Genomic DNA, 13,353 nt, shown 5'->3' on the forward strand with positions numbered 1-13,353 from the left:
AGAAGGATGTAGGAACAGCAGCAGAGGGAGACGTCTTCAGATTTCTTCCTGAAAGTCTGAACTCATCTGTGGAGACGACAAAAACCCGCTAGTTTTACTTTTTATCACAGAGGAGATAAAAATTAAGATGTTCATTGTTCAGAAGAACCTGCTCAGTTAACGTGGATTGTTCATGTTCACAGTTCCTCGCCTAGAATCTCTGATCAACAATAAACCCATCAGTTACAGCTGGTGGTCCTGGTTCTGAAGCAGGCCCAGACCAGGGCTGCAACTAATTATTATTTTAATAATGTTGATTATTTTTCATAAGTAATCCATGAATTGGACAAAAACAGTTTTATTTCCACTTCTTTTTTTTCCAAAATTGAACAAATAAAGAAGTTTATATTGACTAGATTGTAAGTTAATCACTTAATAGTCAATGTTGTCTATATAAACAGCGACTTAACAACAATAGTGAATCTGTAAAACTGGTGTAAAATGCAGTGGGGCTGAATCTCACCCTTGTGCACCTAGAAGGAAATAATTGAGCATAACAATGCATCCAGAGCAGAAACACCGCCTCTGAATATTAAATAAACCAGCAGCCCATTATATAGACTTTTAGCACTAGCTGCATTTATGTAAATACTACATGCTACATTTGTCTTGCTATATTTTTTACTTCCAAAAAGATTTTTTTTATAAGTTTTTTTAAATTTTTCTTTGAGGAGTTAATGCTTTTTATTCTTTCTGAGAAAATAATTTCCTCTGAAACATCAAAGAACAGGCTGGACAAAATTATTGGTACTTAATATTTACTAAATACTTGGTTGCACAACTGCTTGAAAAAAAATAAAAACCTGAAATCAGTCGCTTCCTGTAGCCGTCAACAAGCTTCTCTCCACTCTCAGCTGGAGTTTTGGACCATGCTCCAGGTCACCCCAGTGAGTTTGCCATTTTTAGAGTTTTGCATGGAATTGTATTAATTTTATTTTTTTCTCTGCTTTTTTTTTGTTGGATTTAGATCTCACTTTGTTGCATTTTAGTGTTGCTTTAATGCACACAAAGGGGAAAAAAAGCATGTGTAGAGCAAAAAGTGTGTATTTCATTTAAAATTTTAGGGGTGCCAATTCTTTCAGCCATGACTGTATCATATAAATATTGGAATAAATTTGAGGATCCCAGGCGTATAGGGATCCAATTTAACCATTGTTAGTGAAAGATGGCCGTGCTGCGCAACGTCTACCAGCAGGAGGCGCATTTGAGGCATCCATGGGGCTCATATGAAAACAGCAGATTGTTAAATAAAACCAATAGAACTGGTTCTTCAACCAGAAATTTCATTTTTATGGTCAACACGGTCACGAGAGAGGAGCTCCACAAGGATGTTGAGCCATTTCATCAGAACCTGGTTGTTCACACAGTGCTGTAGGCAAGCAGATCAATGGAAAGGTAAGTGGAAGGTGCACAAAGACAACAGGGATAACTTCTGCTTTGAGAGGATTGTGATGCCTAAAAAATACTTTTGGCTTCTGTAAAAAAAAAAATTCCACTGACTTTAAGCCACAACCATGAAAATGACCAGAAAAAAAATACTTTTTCATTTAATTTGATTAAATAGATTAAGTGTTTCACTGTGAAGATGCACAAAAAGCTGTACTTCAACAATTAAACACCTTCTTAAGTAAAGGTTTAATAACAGCTACTTTCAAAACCTGTGGTACATATCCATTTACTAAGGATAGATTAATCATGTCTAAAATAGTGCCACTGATCAAAGGGAATATGTCCTTAAACAACTTGGTTGGGATTGGGTCTAACATACAGGTAGAAGGTTTAGATGAAGCTAAAATTTTAGATAGATCAGAAAGCTCTACTGCTTCTAAACAGTTCAAACACTGCTCAGATTCTAAAGATTCCTCCAATGCTGCCTCACTTACTGAGGACGAGGTAATACAGACAGACCATCAGTCAGGTACTTGCTGAAACCGGCCGGGGGGGGGGGGGGGGGGGGGGTCGGAGAGAGCTGTGCGGAGCTGAGGTGTGTTGCCGTGGGTGTGTCTACCTGCTGAATGTAACCACTGTGAAAGTTTTTATTTCTCTGATTTAATAACAGCTTTATGGAGCGCTCTGTTATTGTTACTCTCGTTGACCCGTTTATCATCAGATCAAATCAATTAGGACGTCTTTGTGTTTTGCGGCGTAAATTGTGAGTAAGACTCAGATTTAGAACCTGGTACACAAAATAACTAAAGTGAGAACACACAAAGGTAGATCAGAGATTAGTCCTTGAATCAACTTGGATGACTGCTTCAAAGACATTTCAGTTTGTGGAGGTTTGACCGATCTGACAAAGCTTACAGTTAGAGTGGCTCATGTTACCCTGAGCTACCTCTATAGTTATGCTGCTATAGGCTTAGGCTACTGGAGGACATCAGGGCCTATTTTTCTTACTAACGATTTCTACTGTTCTCCAGTTTTGCATTGCATTGAAATGACTGTTGTCATTTCAGCTTTTAACTTTTTTCTCTCTTTTTTCTTCATAGTAGGTACACCTGGTCTGGCTTTCTGTTTACTGTGTCATCATCCAGGGAAGACAGATCACCCGCTATTACCATCTAATGTAGAACAGATTACTGGATCAATGTGTGCTTCTGTGCTTTTTTGTCTCTCTTGTTGTGTCTCTGCTCTGTCTTCTGTAACACCCAGTCGGTCGAGGCAGATGACCGTTCATATTGAGCCCGGTTCTGCTAGAGGTTTTCCTTTCCGTTAATGGGGAGTTTTTCTTTCCACTGTCGCTTCATGTTTGCTCAGTATGAGGGATTGCTGCAAAGCCATGTACAATGCAGACGACTGTCCCTGTGGCTCTATGCTTCTTCAGGAGGGAATGCTGCTTGTCGGGACTTTGACGCAATCAACTGGTTCCCTTATATAGGACTTTCTTTTACCAATCTGTATAATCTGAAGCAATCTTTATAATCTGATTGATTTTGACTTTGTAAAGTGCCTTGAGATAATATAGATTTTAATGAAGTGGCGCTATATAAATTGAATTTCTTTCTCTCGCTCAACGCTCAGCCACCAATGCATGTGAAAGTCCTCAATATTCTGGTGTGGATGTTGTGTGTAACTTTATTACATTTTAAATAAAAAATATGTTATCATTTTATTTCCAAAACCTTTGTTATGTTGGCTGTCGAAGGCGGGGGGGGGGGGGGGGGGGGGGGGGGGGGGGGGGGGGATGCGTGACTAAAAAAGTTTGGGAACTGCTGTTCTACAGCGTGCAACTCAATCCCATCAACAAGCTCTGAGAAAGAAGAGAAATATTGTCTTGAGTGGGAACCAAAGCCCTGGGAAAGTAAAGCGAGGGAAAATTAAATTAGTCAGGTAAATGTGTATGTAAAACGCTACCCATGTTTTTGCAAAGTTCCAAGCTTTTGAGTTGAAATGGAAAAGGGGCTGTAGTAAACAACAGCAGTGTAGTTTGAGCTAATATTCATAGGAGAGCCCTTTTCCTTCCTGTATGGATTCTCATGTGTTTGCTCAAATTTCCTCCTTCACTAAATCTTTTCCCACATAGATCACAACAGAAAGGCTTCTGTCCTGTATGGATTCTCATATGTTTGTTTAAAGTTCCTCTTTCGCCAAATCTTTTCCCACATAGATCACAACAGAAAGGTTTCTGTCCTGTATGGATTCTCATGTGTGTGTTTAAATTTGATGTTTGGCTAAATCTTTGTCCACATAGATCACAACAGAAAGGTTTCTGTCCTGTATGGATTCTCATATGTGAGTTTACAGCTGATTTTCGGCTAAATCGGTGTCCACATAAATTACAACAGAAAGGCTTCTGTCCTGTATGGATTCTCATGTGCGTGTGTAAATGGGCTTTTTGGCTAAATCTTTGTCCACATAGATCACAACAGAAAGGCTTCTGTCCTGTGTGGATTTTTGTGTGTCTGTTTAAATTATATTTTCCAATAAATATTTTGCCACAGTCTTTGCAGCTAAGCTTCACTCCTGTCTGGACTTCCCCTTGTGAATTCACAATTTTCTTCTCTGTAGAACATTTCTTAAATCCAGAGTCTGACAAATGGTTCAGCCCAGAGTGAGGGTGCTCCACATCACTGTCCCCTTCATCCTTCTCAGTGTCTTCAGTCTCTAAGGAAAAGGAATTATCTCCATAATCTTGTATCTTGATGGATTCTTCTCCATCATTCTCTTCTGGAAGCTTTCTGCCTTTAATCTGGTCTGGATAAAGCTGTGAGAGCAGCAGAGACTGTTCATCATCCAGACTCTTTATGGGAGGAGCAGAGACTGGTTCCTCCTTTATGTGGGGGGGCTTTTGGTCGACACAAGGTTTGTGGTCTAAAGAAGCTTCTTCTTCAACAATCAGCTTCTGCGTAACATCTGCAGAAAAAAAAATAAACACATGAATATTAGAAAGTATTTTGATCTGAACCTGAACTGAGACACATTTGAATAGATAAATATTTAGGTAATATAGTTAGATTTAATTATTTATTTAACTATTACTTAGTGCCTTAGTGCCCCCAAAGGCAGTTCCAGGGGAACTGGTTCCCTCTGGTTCCCCTGGATTGGCAGACTGGGGTGGTGGTCCATCTTTTTAAATAGGGGGACCGGAGGATGTGTTCCAATTATAGAGGAATCCCACTCTTAAGCCTCCCTGGTAAGGTTTATTCCGGGGTTCTGTAAAGGAGGGTCCGTTGGATAATCAAATCTCGGATTCAGGAAGAGCACGTTGGTTTTCGTCCTGGTCGTGGAACACCGGATCAGCTCTACACCCTCAGCAGGATCTTGGAGGGGGCATGAGAGTTTGCCCAACCAGTCTGCATGTGCTTAGTGGATCTGGAGAAGGCATTCGACCGTGTGCCTCGTGGGATCCTGTAGGGGGGTACTCCGGGAGTATGGAGTAGCGGGCCCTTTAATAAGGGCTGTCAGGTCTCTGTATGACCGTGTCAGAGTCTGGTCCGCATTGCCGGCAGTAAGTTGGACTCGTTTCCGGTGAGAGTTGGACTCCGTCGAGGTTGCCCTTTGTCACCGATTCTGTTCATAACTTTTATGGACAAAATTTCTAGGAGCAGCCAAGGTGTTGAGGGTATCCGTTTTGGTGGCCTTAGGATTGCAACTCTGCTATTCGCGGATGACGTGGTCCTGTTGGCTTCATCAGGGCGTGAGCTACAGCTCTTTTAACCGGAATAGGGTAGAGTGCCTCCTCTGGGTTGGGGAGGATGTGTAACCCATAGTGGATAAATTCAATTATCTTGAGGTCTTCTACACGAATGAGGAAAAGATGGAGAGGGAGACCGACAGGCGGATTGGTGCAGCGTCTGCTGTGAAGCGGGCGCTGTACCGATCCGTTGTGGTGAAGACAGAGCTGAGCCAAAAGGTGAAGCTCTCGATTTACCGGTCGATCTACGTTCCTACCCTCATCTATGGTCACGAGCTTTGGGTTGGGACCGAAACAATGAGATCCCAGATACAAGTGGCCGAAATGAGTTTTCTCTCCGTAGTGTGGATGGGCTCTCCCTTAGAGATAGGGTGAGGAGCTCAGTCATCCAGGGAGGACTCAGAGTAGAGCCGCTGCTCCTCCACGTCGAGAGGAGCCAGTTGAGGTGGCTCGGGCATCTGGTCAGGATGCCTCCTGGACGCCTCCCTGGTGAGGTGTTCCAGGCACGTCCCACCGGGAGGAGGCCCAGGGGAAGACCCAGGACACGCTGGAGGGACTATGTCTTTCGGCTGGCCTGGGAACGCCTTGGGATTCCCCCGGAGGAGCTGGTCCAACTGCCTGGGGAGAGGGACGTCTGGGCCTCCCAAATGAAGCTGCTACCCCCGCAACCCGACCCTGGATAAGCGGAAGACGATGGATGGATGGAACTATTACTTATTCTTATGTCTTATTTGTTTACAGTTCCTTTCAGTTCCTATTCACCCCCTTGGCATTTTTCATGCTTCACAACCAGCCAAGTACTATGTATTGTTGGATAATTTAGTTTGCATCATTTCATTCAAAGAACATGCAGGCTTGTTTTTGAGTTCTGCTAGGATCTCGGCACTGATATTTTTAGGGTCCATTAGGGCATTCCTTTAAATACTTGGATTGTGTATGTTGTCTGAGCATGGAGCTTCTTGCTTGCCCATGGTTCCCCCTGCTACCATGTGCTTTTGGTATTTAAAGACTGAGATGAGGGTGTACTGATTTCCTCCACCAAGGTTGATGTCTAAGCAAGGCGAGTTCTGGTTGAGGTGGAGTCAGGAAGTACTGCTCGACAGAATCTAGCTATGTGGCATTGTTTTCCACAGCTAAACATATAACACTTGAACTGTGATTCTTCAAATGTGCTGATGTGGCTGCCGTGTTTGGTGGCATCTTGAAAGGTTTAGCCATTTGCTCATCTTGACTAAAAGCTAATTTCCTGACAATCATGGTCAGTTGAGAGAGCCAGGAAATCCACAGCCCCCCTGCCCCCCTCCAACCTTGCATTTGGTCTCTCTGAATTCCTATGCACCTGAAGGAATGTCTTCTTTACTTTACGTTGAGGTTTAAACTTTTTGCTTCCCTTGCTACATCACACATCACATAACTCAGCCGGCAGTTATCTAAAAGTCAGTAACATGAACTTCATAGTAGCTATTCATGCATACACATTTTCATTAATCAGCCCTCTTAAAAATTAGTGAGTCAGTTTACTATCTGGAAAGGGCCTACCTCCCCTCTGGCGTTCTTCCACTGCCCTAAATGTTACCTCCAGTGCAATCGCATAAGAGTAGGCAGGCTCACATGACCTCTGGCTCTACTCATAAAAGTCAGCTAGGGGGTCCAAAGAGGCCTGTGTATCGCTATATTCTGCATCCAGGCCTAGACACACTATACAAATGCGTTCTTGGGAGTCCGATCGCAGTGTGGAAGGTTCAGAACCAGCTTCCTGGCCTTTGCATTGCAGTGTTGAACCACTGGAAAAACATAGATGTCCAGGCAGGTCGATTAACAGGTACTGCACATCACGAATCCAGTCCTCCACCAGCATCTTATTGTCTGCATTACCGGTGAAGACTTGCACACCCTTCACCTGATGAGTTTGTAATAAGCCACCATATGTTGCATAGGGGAAATCACTGATTGAGGGTGTTTCTCCCAGAGTCATCTATGTGAGGGTCAGGATATTATGTATATGAAACCGATCACTGCAGGTGAAGGCGGAGGAACTTATGGGACAGGCCCTCAGCCGTGGTATGCCATTATGACGTGATAAACTGCAACTCCTAGAATGCAACAGTTTGGAGTACAACTGATGTAGACACCCTACACCATGAGGGATAGGGACTGGCCAGAAATAAAGCCACACTGGACAAAGAGATATGTCTTCTGTGCAGTCTAGCTGAGTTGAGAAGTTGTTCAGCTTAATTTATGTGTGCTGCATGTGGTCTGTGATTCGGACTTCTGGGCTGGCCCAAGTTGATCCATCACCATTTCCCCTGCATCTTACCAGGAAGGTCTTGACTTTAAAATGACCGTTAATTAATTTTTGATCCAACTGGAAGATCTGTCATCTTTCAGGGACTGACAAGATTCACTTGTTTTGTTTTAGCCAAAGAGATCATTGGAGGACTGCCCAGAGAATCGATGTTTTCTGCCCATCAGTAAACTTTGCCTATCTCCATACCAGACCCTTGCTGAGATCGACGGACGCTGAGCAGTGCAGCATCAATCTCCTTTGTTGGAGCAACATCATGTAAAGGATTTGCCTTTTTCTCGTTTTCCACCCCTAAGGTGCCATTTTGTGCCTGGGCAGAACATATTAGGAATAGTTTTAATGCTTAACTACTCCAAAGGGAGTTCGTTTGAACTGTGTTGACTATTTCCAATGTGTGATTTCTATTGAGGAGTGAGTAGTGTATTCTAGTATTTTATTAAGCAGAATAATTACTGTAACAGGGAATTATCAATTTTAATAAATAACTAGCGAAATCGTAGGTGTTCGTGATTATTTTGAGTCAAAAATGGAATCCTCTCCAAGTTACAGAATTAATCTCCTTTTGAGTTAATAACTAAATAAACTGATACATTTTGATTGGCTTGTGATGAAGGAGTAAAGGTTAAAAAGTTAACTGCTAATTAATTTGGGTCTGGGCTAAGAGCCTGTTACAGATTGTAACACCGCTCAGTACACCCTTTAAAAAGAAAAGAACATCAGTGGCCCCACTATAGGTAGAAATTATGTTTCAGTAATTTATAACTATGGTCTCTGTAAATGGTTAGTTCAAAAAGTGATCACACTTCAGAACTTGGAATCACAAAACACAGCATTACCATGACATTTCAATCAAATATTTAAAGGATACGTTGGAAAAATTATTTAGCTGCACCCATACTTAAACTGGAGTTACAGCATATAGGAATAAAGTTACTTTTTATGGATGTCTAGAAGCCTCTCCAATCTGTTGGTCTCCAAGAACCCAAATCTGAGTCCTTATACCAGTTGTAACCCAAGTTTTCCCTTGCAGTGCGTCTGCGACTTGTCAGTGCTGACATGTTTTGAAGAAATAGGATCAGAGCATGTAGAGTTAGACTGAGCCGAAATTGTGTCTGATTGGAAGCTAATGAATCCAGTAAGTTTTGACCTTTAGCTGCAACACGGACACACAAACAAACTAAACAAATCCTTACTGTTGATAGGAGCATCAGTTAATGGAAACTTGGTATCAGTCTCCTCCTTCACAAGGAGCTGCTCTCCTTCCTGATGGGCCCTGGGTTCCTCCTGTTCCTCCTTTATGTGGAGGAGCTCTGACTCCTGCTGCTCCCCCTCAGGACTCTGTTCTTCAGGAGCCTCTTCTTTAACATCTGCAGTCAGCACTGAAACATATTACATGCTGTATGAACAACTGGATCTTTACAATGTTAAAACAATGGGAAAAATTCAATTGTAGAGAAAAACATTTGATCAGCAGTGCAGAGAAAACTGAACCTCAGGAACTGACAGATTCAACATAAAAATGATCACCGGTATCTTTAGTGTCATTCTGTTGTGGAAATTCAAAGCAATTATTCTGGTAAAAGCATTTAATAACTGCTAAATTCTGGATCAGTTCTTATATTTTACAAATATCATTATACCAGTGAAGTTATTAGAGCTACTGTGGAAGGTCCAAAGAGCCACTTGTGGCTCCAAAGCCACAGTTTGCAGACCCCTACCAGAACGGGTTAGACAAGGAGAGCTTTAATGAGAGAAGCAGTCAAGGTGACAATGGCAACTCTGGAGGAGATGCAGAGATCAGCTGCTCAGATGGATCAATCACAGAAAAGGACAGGTTTTCTAGCGAGTCTCCAAAACTTAGAAATTTATGGTTAAGTGGTGAGAAGAAAGCCAGAATAAGTCCTGTTGTAGTTTGTTACAACCATGTAGGAGATTCCTCCATCACATCAACAGAGGAGACTAAAACTGATCAAACTGCCAAAAGCTTCATGTTTGGCACTACACCAACACTTTATCATCCTGATCACTACATCCCTATATTATTGTAGCCGTGGCAACAGTGGCCAGATACAAGAAATTCAGAATATTAGCGGCCATGTTTTTATGACTTTCAGACAAGAGGCAGTGTTTCCCCCAGAAATTCTGTCTTGGGGTGAGGGTTGCTTTCTTCCACATAGCTTTCCATTCATACCACAGAATATAGCTTTATACGAGCAGCCATCCTCCGTCTTTCTAAACCTCTCTTATTTATCCATCTTTTCTCTCTTTTTATTGTGTAAATTTATACATGGTTATACTTTGAAGACTACCCGCCTTTTTGCTTCCTACTTCATGATGGAATTAAAATCTCTTTAAAATCTAGATCTGCAAGAGTCTACAATAAAGTTTATTCAATTTTAATTGTGTTACATTTGGGATCTGTTTCTGATCCATTCATGGGGTCCATCCAGCAACAAAAATGCATTTTCCAATTATAAAGTAGCAATAGTATTTCATTGATGAACTCAGGAAGGTTTGGTAGTTTCATCCATCCATCCATTTTCCGTCACTCTTGTCCATGTGGGGTCGCAAGCCCATCTCCAGGGAGAGGCGAAGTACAGCCTGGACAGGTCGCAAGTCTGTTGCAGGCCAACGTTTGGTGATTTGCATTACTCAAAGCAAATGCTATTTTTTAAGGACATCTGAAAATTATCATACCAATATACTTGTTGACAATGTGCTGTAGTGAGTGTTAATATAATAACCCAGTTTAAACAGAAGTGATCATCATCCTTATATCTGAGGCAAATGTTTGTGAACAAATGAGTCACTTTCCCCATTTAATGACATATTTTACCTACTTTTTTCACTTTATTGACCCATTTATTTATTTTGTATTCTGAATTATGGCAGGATTGATCCTTTTCCAGGAAGACAGACAAGAGATGCTGAACGGTGCTACATGCTAAGCTAGCATTAGCATCTCCTATGCTACATGCTAAGCTAGCATTAGCATCTCCTAAGCAGAGCTGCAGGCTTAGCCAGTTTTCTGGGGGAAACCCTGCAACGAGTTCTGATGAAGAGGAGGAATCCATCAGCTGCTGAAAACGGCTCCTAAACTTTAGCTCCATCCACACAGTTAGCATGAAGAAGGAAATCTCCAAACCTGATGGGTGCAGCAGAACTCTGGGCTGGAAAACATCCCCCATCATCGGTGTCTCCTCTGCTGCGTCCTGCCGCTCTTTGAGCTCCTGCTTCCCTCCAGTTTCTCCGCTGTGCCTCCAGCTGCTGGACTTCTTTCCAGACTTCATCACCTGCAGCAGCTGCTGCTCTCTTTCAGATTCACCAACAAAACAACAAAGAACCAGGAGGGATCCACGCGTCGCGACACGACCTAGAACGGTAGCTATGGTTGGAGACGTGCCATCAGCTTATGTGCGCGTGCGCAAACAGAATAACTTCCGGGTCGACAGTACGTGGATTGGAAAAAATATTTCCACGCTTTACTACAAAATTCTATAGTTCACTTGATAACACCTGTCAACATTTCGTACGAAAAATATAATGTAGTATAAAATAGTTTATTAAACTCACTGATTGAGCAGTAACGTATTTATGCTGTCAATGCGCCCTCTGGTGGACCCGTTGCTGACTAAAGACCTTGTTGTTATGGTAACCACATTGTTCATTCCATACATAACATGACTGAAGGGGACGAACGACTGCAAATGGATCCATTCTGTGATCAACACTGTTGGAGTACACAGAACATGGACAATATTTAATTGATTCTTTAGAACAATAACACCGAAATCAGGGGCAAACTATAGATATGGATATTCTGAAAGCAAATATAAACAGGGAAAACAGAAATTTAAAAAGGGATACATGTGCGAGAGTATACTTCAAGCAAACAGGTTAAATGACTTACAAATTCTGATTAAGAGAATGTCATAAATATTGTTCAAGTAGTTCTGGTTTTGTTCATTAAAAAAAGGGTTCAGGCTTCCTGTTGATGAATTTGCTTCTGTGCATGTGAAATTTAACTAAAACTAAAAACATTTTTCTGAGGAACAAATAATCAGTGTTGTTGAAAACCAAAAATAAAATTCTTGTAGTAAAGTTGAAAGGCAGAACAAACAGACTCTGGAATAAATTGATGAAACTCCCTCCAAAATTTGTAAATGACCAAAATAAGTAAGTTAATGTTTCAGGTTGCACTTAGCAGAAACATGTATATCATCCTTAAATTTTGATAAATTTTGTTTCACAAGGTAGAATCTATGCATCAATTCGATCTCTTCGACATTATATGTTAAATACAACTTTGTAGTAGCATCAACACTTTTTTCTACTCCATATGAGTCACAAAATTGGTCCAGTAAAACGTAGCTGGACGGACAGAGACCAAAACATCCTGAAGCATGGCTCTTATCCTGGGATTAAGAAGCTTAGAAGATGAAAAGCAGACTTTGCCAACAAAGGACTGTGACACATCAGGAGGATAGAGTGATAGGGGAGAAGGGTTGTAACAGCCTCTGAAAGCATGAATAGACCTGATGGGATAGCATCAAATACCACTGAAAACTCTGTAGGCATTACTGGTATATTTTGTAAGAAATTCTGTGGAGAATTGCTAGAAGAACCGGTTGGTGTAAGAGAGAAAGTTCAAGTAGTATTTTTGGAATGCTTGAAGAGCAGTGGAAAGTTAAGACCTCTTACATTTGAGAATGTATATTCTTGAATAAAATTCCAGATGGATTTGTGTTTTTCTTTTCAGATACTTTTTGATCCAATTCATCTTAAAAGGTATTATTAGGTGCACCAAAATCAATGAAGTTCAAACCACCCTTGTCATAGGACCGTAAAGTAACAGATTTTCTCAAGTGATGGTTGTTGTTTTTCCATAAAATAATGAGTAACTCTTCCCCTCAAAGTCCAGTCTCTTTGCAGCCAGTGATTAAGGATTTTTTTTAATCTACAATGGAAATAAAGTTCATAGAACATCAGAGTTGTTCATTTTAGTGATTTGAATACCAAAGTTTTAAAGTTAAAACCTGAAGCTGTTGTTCTGCTGTGTGCAGCTTGACATCACTCCCTGCTCCCTGTGCTGCTTTAGCAGTCCACTCTGAGTGATTACACCTGCGGCAGCTTTGATTTCTGTGATCTAGTGCACCTGGGAGGAGCCCTACATATACCTGGCTCTCCCAGTGTGTAATCGCCAGATTCTTGGAGGCCATTGTGGTAGTAGACCTTCCAGCATTCCTTGACTTCCTTCCTGTGGGTGACACTCATCGTGCTGTGGTTTCCTGCCTGTTTGCCTCACTGCTATGCAGGACTCTCTTGTTTGGTCTTCAGATTTTGGACATCAACCCTTGCAAATATCCTGACCTAGCCTCTCTGCCTAAGGCCTCCTGTTACCTCTGCCTCATTGTGTATGATTGTGGATCAAGACATAGGACTGTCACTATTAAATGGCAAAGATTCTTGGATTCTCCCTCTGTTACCTCCACCTGGCTCTGCTCTTGTGTGTATAACACTGGTCTGTTTCTTGGTTAACCTTCAAGCTATCACTGGTGCTCTGTTTGGTAATATGGACATCCTTTATGCTTCCCTCCACCATCTTCTTGGATGCAGGTTGTAGAAAGTTTCAGTTTTCCCTGGAGGCATGTGGGGGAGATGGCCTCACACATCTGTAGACTCCCTCTCTCTCTCTTCAAGTGTTATCAGATGGAATCGTAGAAAATAATGAAAATAAAACCAATGGAAATCAGATTTTGCTTTTGAATTGTCTCTAAACATGAATCATTAAAAAACTAATAACACTGGCCTGTAGCTCAGTATGTAGTTGTGAAATCAAAGGATTTCTGTAACTGTCAATGACACTTCTGCACAT

The sequence above is a fragment of the Fundulus heteroclitus genome, chromosome 24 (genome assembly GCF_011125445.2).
Source record: "Fundulus heteroclitus isolate FHET01 chromosome 24, MU-UCD_Fhet_4.1, whole genome shotgun sequence".
NCBI lineage: Eukaryota > Metazoa > Chordata > Actinopteri > Cyprinodontiformes > Fundulidae > Fundulus > Fundulus heteroclitus.